The sequence below is a fragment of the Mesoplodon mirus genome (genome assembly GCF_964341445.2).
Source record: "Mesoplodon mirus genome assembly, chromosome: 2".
Classification (NCBI taxonomy): Eukaryota; Metazoa; Chordata; class Mammalia; order Artiodactyla; family Ziphiidae; genus Mesoplodon; species Mesoplodon mirus.
In genome coordinates, this window is record NC_138977.1 from 212,808,776 (window position 1) to 212,816,157 (window position 7,382).

Here is a 7,382-nt window from a genome sequence, read left to right on the forward strand (position 1 = left end):
TAACAAAGTGAATCAGCTATATGTATACATACATCCCCATATTCCCTCCCTCTTGCATCTCCCTCCCACCCACCCACCCCACCCTTCTAGGTGGTCACAAAGCACAGAGCTGATCTCCCTGTGCTATGCGGCTGCTTCCCACTAGCTATCTATTTTACATTTGGTAGTGTATATATGTCCATGCCACTCTCTCACTTTGTCCCAGCCTCCCCTCCCCCCCACTGTGTCCTCAAGTCCGTTCTCTACATCTGTGTCTTTATTCCTACCCTGCCACTTGGTTCATCAGTACTATTTTTCTAGATTCCATATATATGTGTTAGCATCCGGTATTTGTTTTTCTCTTTCTGACTTACTTCGCTCTGTGTGACAGACTTCACTCTGTGTGACAGACATCCACCTCATTACAAATAACTCAGTTTCGTTTCTTTTTATGGCTGAATAATATTCCATTGTATATATGTGCCACATCTTCTTTATCCATTCATCTGTCAATGGACATTTAGGTTGCTTCCACGTCCTGGCTATTGTAAATAGTGCTGCAATGAACATGTCTCTTTTTGAATTATGGTTTTCTCAGGGTATATGCCCAGTAGTGGGATTGCTGGGTCATATGGTAGTTCTATTTTTAGTTTTTTAAGGAACCTCCATACTGTTCTCCATAGTTGCTGTATCAATTTACATTCCCACCAACAGTGCAGGAGGGTTCCCTTTTCGCCACACCCTCTCCAGCATTTATCATTATCATCATTTTTAAGTGTACAGTTCAGTGGCATTAAGTACATTCACATTATTGTGCAAACATCACCACCATCCCTCCACAGAACATTTTCCATCTTGCAAAATTCGAACTCTACCCATTAAACAACAGCTCCTCATTTCCCCGTCTCCCAGGCCCTAGAAACCATTGTGCTACTTTCTGTCTCTGTGAGTTTGACTACTCTAGGTAGTCATGATGTAAGTGGAATTATACAGTATTTGTTCTTTTGTAACTGGCTTATGTCCCTTAGCATTAATGTCTTCAAGGTGCATTCATGTTGTAGCCTGTGTCAGAATTTCCTTCCTTTTTAAGGCTGTACAATATTGTATGTATATACCACATTGTGTTTATACATTCATCCATCCATGGACACTTGGATTGCTTCCATCCTTTGGCTGTTGTGAATAATGCTGCTATGAACATGGGTGTACAATATCTCACTGAGTCCCTGATTTCAATTCTTTTGGGTATATACCCAGAAGTGGAATTGCTGTATCATGTTATAATTCTATGTTTAATTTTTTGAGAAACTGCCATACTGTTTTCCGTACCATGTTACATTCCCACTAACAGCGTTCAAGGGTTCCAATTTCTCTACATTCTCCCAAACACTTGTTATTTTCTGGGATTTTTTTGTCTGTTTTGTTTTGTTTTTTTCATAGTAGCCATCCTGATGGGTAAGAGACGGTATCTCATTGTGGTTTTGATTTGCATTGTCCTAATGATTAGCGATGCTGGGCATCCATTCATGTGCTTATTGGCCATTTGTACATCTTCTTTGGAGAAATGTCTATTCAAGCCCTTTGCCCATTTTAAAATCAGGTTGTTTGTTTTTTTGTTGTTGAGTTTTCATCACGATTCCTAAGCACTGACCCCTGTAATTTATATTATTTGAAGCTTGGTATCATTCAGAAAATAAAAATTGCTCATTTTCCAAATGGCTTACAAGGAAAAAACCAACTGAAAATTGCTGACAGAAAATAAAAGGAAAGGCCAAGCTATTGAATTCAGTGCCTTTTCTTCTTTGTACTTGTACAAACCCTGAGACACAAGGGCATTAGCATGAAATAGTGTTTGCTACCAGAATAAAAACACTTCCTGCTGCTGAATAATTGTCCAGGGAATTTTATATGAATGGCCAGTACTCTGAGGGAATTAATACAGATCTTGAGACATAAAGACCGTTAGTAATAATATGAACTGATAAGACTGACAAAATTCAACTCAAAAGGTCAGTAATTGGAAATTATAAAAGCTACCACATAACCAAGTCAAAAGTGTATAAAAAAAGATGCAAGACCTGTGTGTATGCAAGACAGATTTTATATGTTTGTGTGATGTTATGTGTAGATTGTGTAAGAAAGAAAGAATATATGTGTTGAGTGTTAAAAAATTCAGGTAATGTAATTTAATTCTATTCAAAAGAAGAAGAATTGGGCAATTCAAGAATTGGGATTCTGTTTGGTCCTTTGTTACTGAGACTAATTATTTAAGTAAGCATTTCTCCCTTGATATAGATCCTGAACATATGAAAATGTCACTGCATTTCATGGCAGAAATTCACTAAATATCATTTCCCATGCAAAGTGTCCTATGAAAGCAGAACTAACACACACAACTAATATGTTTCTTAGTTTTTCTAATTAGACTGGAAAGTCTGGGGTCAGAAATCATGCTTTGGGGTTCTTTTATTTTCCTCCACTTTGCCTAGCAAAGATCATACACATTATAATATGAACATGACTGTGGTTAGCTACTAGACTAAGCACTCTATATAAAACTCTAACAGCCCTGCAGGATAGATATCATTATGCCCATTTGACAGATAAGAAAATTGAGGTTCAGGAAATTTAAATGCGTGATACTAGTATTGTGGATATGTCTTAAAAGAAGAACAGCATCCTTATTCTTCAGAGATATATACTAAAATATTCACCAGTGAAATTATATGATGTTGGGGATTTTCTCCAAAATAATACAAGATGGTGGAGCTAGATGAGGCTAAAGGTGAAACAATATTTGCCGTGAGCTGCTAATTGTTGAAGCTGGTTGATGTGTGTGTTCATGGTCTATTATATGATTTGTTATTCTATTTTTTCATGTTTTTTTCTATGTATATGTTTTTTTCTATTTTTTTTTATGATGAATGGAAAGAAAAGACTTCCTACCACCACATCGTGCTTCACAGAGCTTAACAGATATACGGTAGTGAAGTGAATGGCTTTGCCGCTGTTGTGCCTCACCATGGATATTAGCAGGACTGCCGTTGTTAGGAGCCCCACAAAAAGTCACACATACTTCTACAGGTTAGTTTTTTGAAATGACTCATCAGACTACAAGGCCCTTCAATATTATAAGCTTGTTGATGACCCACATAATTACTGTTCCTGACATGGAGCCTCATGGTTGGTAGGTACTTGGTGAATGTTGAAAGGATGGAGGCATCACGTGGGCATGGGGAAGGCTGAAACGATGCAGAACACCTGGCACACACGTCCATCATATTGCCTAATGGGAACATCCCAAGCTTTCCTCCAGGGATCCCTCTTTGAACCACCAGCACACATCGCTCCCCACGATTTCAAACTGCTCCATCACTCACCTGTTATTATTACCTCTGCCATTATTTAACACACATTCCCGCGCTCAGGTGTGCATGTGTGGTCTTCCCATCTAGATCATGAGCTCCCTGGGGGATGGGAACAATGTTCTTCAGATCTCTGTAGCCTCCAGGCCGAGCATGGAACCTGACACAGGGTGTGCAGGCAAACACTGCACGTCGTGGCAGCCACAGAGGTGCACAGCTCAGCTTCACCTTCAAGAGAACCTGCTGCAGGAGCATGGTTGACTGACAGCCTCTAGGTGCGCCTCTTTGGACCACCGCCCATTCCCACCAAGGCCACACTTCCCCCAGGCTGCTGCTGGCTAGGGGCTGGGCACAACGGCGGCCCTAGAGCCAGTCCTTTCCTGCCCCCTGGGGCATTCCTCCATCAGTCCAGCAGAGACGTTCCAGAGCTGCACTGTGGTCTGAGGCTCTTCCTACCCAATGCTCCCTTCCCTCTCTCCTTTCACAGGATTCAGACCTGCATCCTGGTCCAAGGCCTGCCTACTTCCGCTCACTCCCCCTTTATCCTTCGGAAGTGTTACCCCCGATAAATCTCGTCCACATCCACTCCTTTAGCACCTGTTTCTCCGAGGACCCCAACAATCAAAGTGCCTGAGGTCCACTAACACCCAGGGACTTCCATACTTCCTTACACATGAAAAAGATGCTACTGACCTCCCAGTTTACATTGGAAGCAATGTAAATAAATTAATTCTGCACCGAACTAAGCTGTTCTCTTCTATGCTGAAGCCACAAGCTGCAGTAGAGTCAATCAGGGCCCCCTATTCAGTTACATACGACCATTGTGACCTTGAGCAAAGCGCTTTCCTTCATGGTGCCTCATTTTCTTTATTCTTTAAATGAGGCTAATAAGACCTTCGTTATGTTGAAATAAATTTCTAGGCCCAAGATGGAGACACTCCTGTCTGGGGTGTCATGGTCAGCAAACTGAATCTTAGATAATGTTCATTTCCCTGTAAATGCTCTGCTTGTATAACCACTCACCCAATCCCCAGGCACCAAGCCACCTCTGGGCTCTATACTTTTTCCCTTTTCCCTTATTAAGGAAGGTCATCAATGGGCAGAGGATGGGAGGGGAAGGAAAAGGGATTTGCAGAGCACAGGAATTAGAACCCAGGGGCTGAAGGGGAGTGGGGAGCCGTTTCCCACTGGAAATATAAAAGGAGGCTTGGAAGAGATGTGGAAAAGGATCACCAGGCCTGGCATAAAAAAGCCAGGTTGCACCCTGAACCCGTATGACCTTGGGCACACCCCTCTCCCTCCCTTGAGCGTTTCCATAAAAGGCAGTTGGTAGCCTAAGTGACCTCCAAATCCCTTTATGTGCAGACATCCATGATCCTTTCTAACCCAGCCAGCATCTTCCTCCTTTACTTCTTGTGGACCCTCTCCTGATGCCTCTATAAGAAAATGACTTACGGTGTTTCCGTAAATGTGGTCTCTGCATAAAGGAGAGTCCGTTAAACATGAACTTTTACTTCTTAAGAACAATTAGTTCGGGGGATGAAGGAGCATAACAGAATTTGTTTCTCTGTTCTCTTCTTTCCAACTAAGCCCTGAGGCCTCTCTCCTGCTTCATCCTCCCCCTGGCACCTCGTCTTCCTGGATCCCAGCCACTGGCTGTCCTTGTTCTTCTCTTGCTCAATTGATTCACCTAATGGGCTGTGAGGCCAAAGCCCCTTCGGCTCCTACAGTCACCAAGTGGCCTTGGCTTTTAGCTCCCACCAGGGAGAAGCCAACAAGACTAACCTCTCAAGTGATTTCTTCCTTGTTGTGCTGGTCCCCATGGATGAAGAAGATGGATTGAGCCAGGCAAACAAGACATGAACTGAAGATACTCATTGAACAGTTGGCTCTCATCCTGCTGCTGCAAGTGGACAGGCAGAGGTCAAGGTTCCCACCCCCACCCCCAACCATTGCCCAATGACACACCAAGGACAGCTACATGGTGACTTTTGGAACCACAAACAGTTCGGATCAATTTATTCGGAAGACTTATTGGGCAAGCACACTACCCACTTCCCTCTTTGTCTGCCTTGCCGTGAGGCTCCCTGCTGACCCACCGCTTGCTCAGACAGGCAAGAACACCAGACCCTCAATTACAAGAGACCATATGACCAAGCATAGTTCAACTAATTGACCACCTCCCATTTGTTATCAGGAGAAGACATGAGCAGTGCCATAGCTGCCTCACTAATCATTTCCAGATCTTTTCAAACAAAACCTTTCTTTCAAAAGGTTCATCTTACCACTGGAGTGAGATATATTGCAGGTAACAATAATTAAATGATGGATGATGGGCAGCTGGAAATATTCCTTAAACAAAAGAGTACAGTAGGGTCATTTTGACCACTCTGCTTAGCATTTTAAAAAACAAACATCGTTTTGTGTTCGTGCATTCTGTAAAGATGTCTAAATCAATAGTCTCAGCAATTCTTACACATTCTGTAACCAAGAAATCAGAGAATTAAAATCAGACAATCAAACCACTCATTTATTGAGTACCTACCTTTCACAAAGCACTGTGCTATGGGTTGGTACACAGAAATATACAGCTCAGCTCTTGACTTGGGATGGTAAGTTGGTCACTGAAGGGGGTTTGAAGACAGAAAAATTACAAACCTACATAAAAATAATTGAGTGAAGATAGCCAGATCTTATGAACTCCCGCTGAAATGAACATCTGAAATAGGTACCTTCCTGGATTAAGCATATTAGTGTGAACATGGCCCCACCAAGTTCAAATATGAGAGTTGGTAATTTTGCAGGGAGCATGGAGAGATAAAGGGCAGACTTGTATAATGCTGGATTTTATACACATCTCAAATCAGTTAGGAGAGCAATCACAGATAGTAACAGTAAAACTCACAAATAGTGGTTTAAACAAGTATGGAGCATATTTTTCTCACTCCAGTTCAGAGCTAGAGAAGTTATCATGAAAATCATCAACAGTTTCTACTATTTTCCTGCTATACTCTCCTTTGCTTGTGGACTTTGTCCTCGTATTTTCAAAATGGCTGCTGCATTCTAGGCATCACGTCCAAGAGGAAAAAGAAATGGTAGCGTAAAAAAAAAAAAAGAAGAAATGGTAGTGTAAATGGCAAAAAGTCTTCTTTTTTTAAGTTATTGTCTTTTTATTTGGGAAGAGAAGGCTTTCTCAGGTAACTGCCTTTGTCCTATTGATCAGAATAAATAACACGACCACCCTCAGCAACAAGGGAAGCTGAGTATTTTTCACTTTTCAGGCTCCATAGTAGAGAAAAGCAAGGGAGAAGGTGATTTAAATAAGTTTCACTGGAGCTACTGCCATATTCCATCACATAATAATCATGTTATATATGAAATGTACTTGATTTTAAATGGTCATATGATGAGAGACTATTTCCCTGGCCTCACTGAATATACAACATGGCTCAATTTTTATCCTTTTAAGAATAGCTTTTATATATAATTATATTTTATATATATTAGGAATATGCTTTTAAAGAATAGTTAGGTACATATTCTATAGTGATTACCTCTGAATTGTAAAATTACAGATTTTTAAAATTTCTCTGTGCTATCTGGGTATTTTTGTTCATTTTATTTTTTTAGTTCTCTATAGCAAAAGTGTATTATTTTGTAGTAAGAAAGCAAAAACAATTTCTCTTAAGTAAGAATGTTCATGATGGTTTATGACATATTGTCAAATGAGAAAGCAGTATATAGGACATGTTCCCAAATTTCATAAGAATATATGAGCGAAGCAAAAGCCTGGAGATTTGCCTCTGTGTGCTGGGAATATAGATTGTTTTAATTTCCTTAAAATTCTGCTTTTTGGTATTTTCCAAACTTATCACAGTAAAAAATATTAGCAACAAACAGCTATCTCAGGTTAAGAAGCTCTCTGCCTGGTCCCGGAGGAAAGACAGCCTTTGAGCATCACTGAACAGGCTTTGAGAATAAACTGCAGAAAAAAAAGCAAAGCATTCACCAGAGGAACAGGCCTGGTTTGTTAAGACC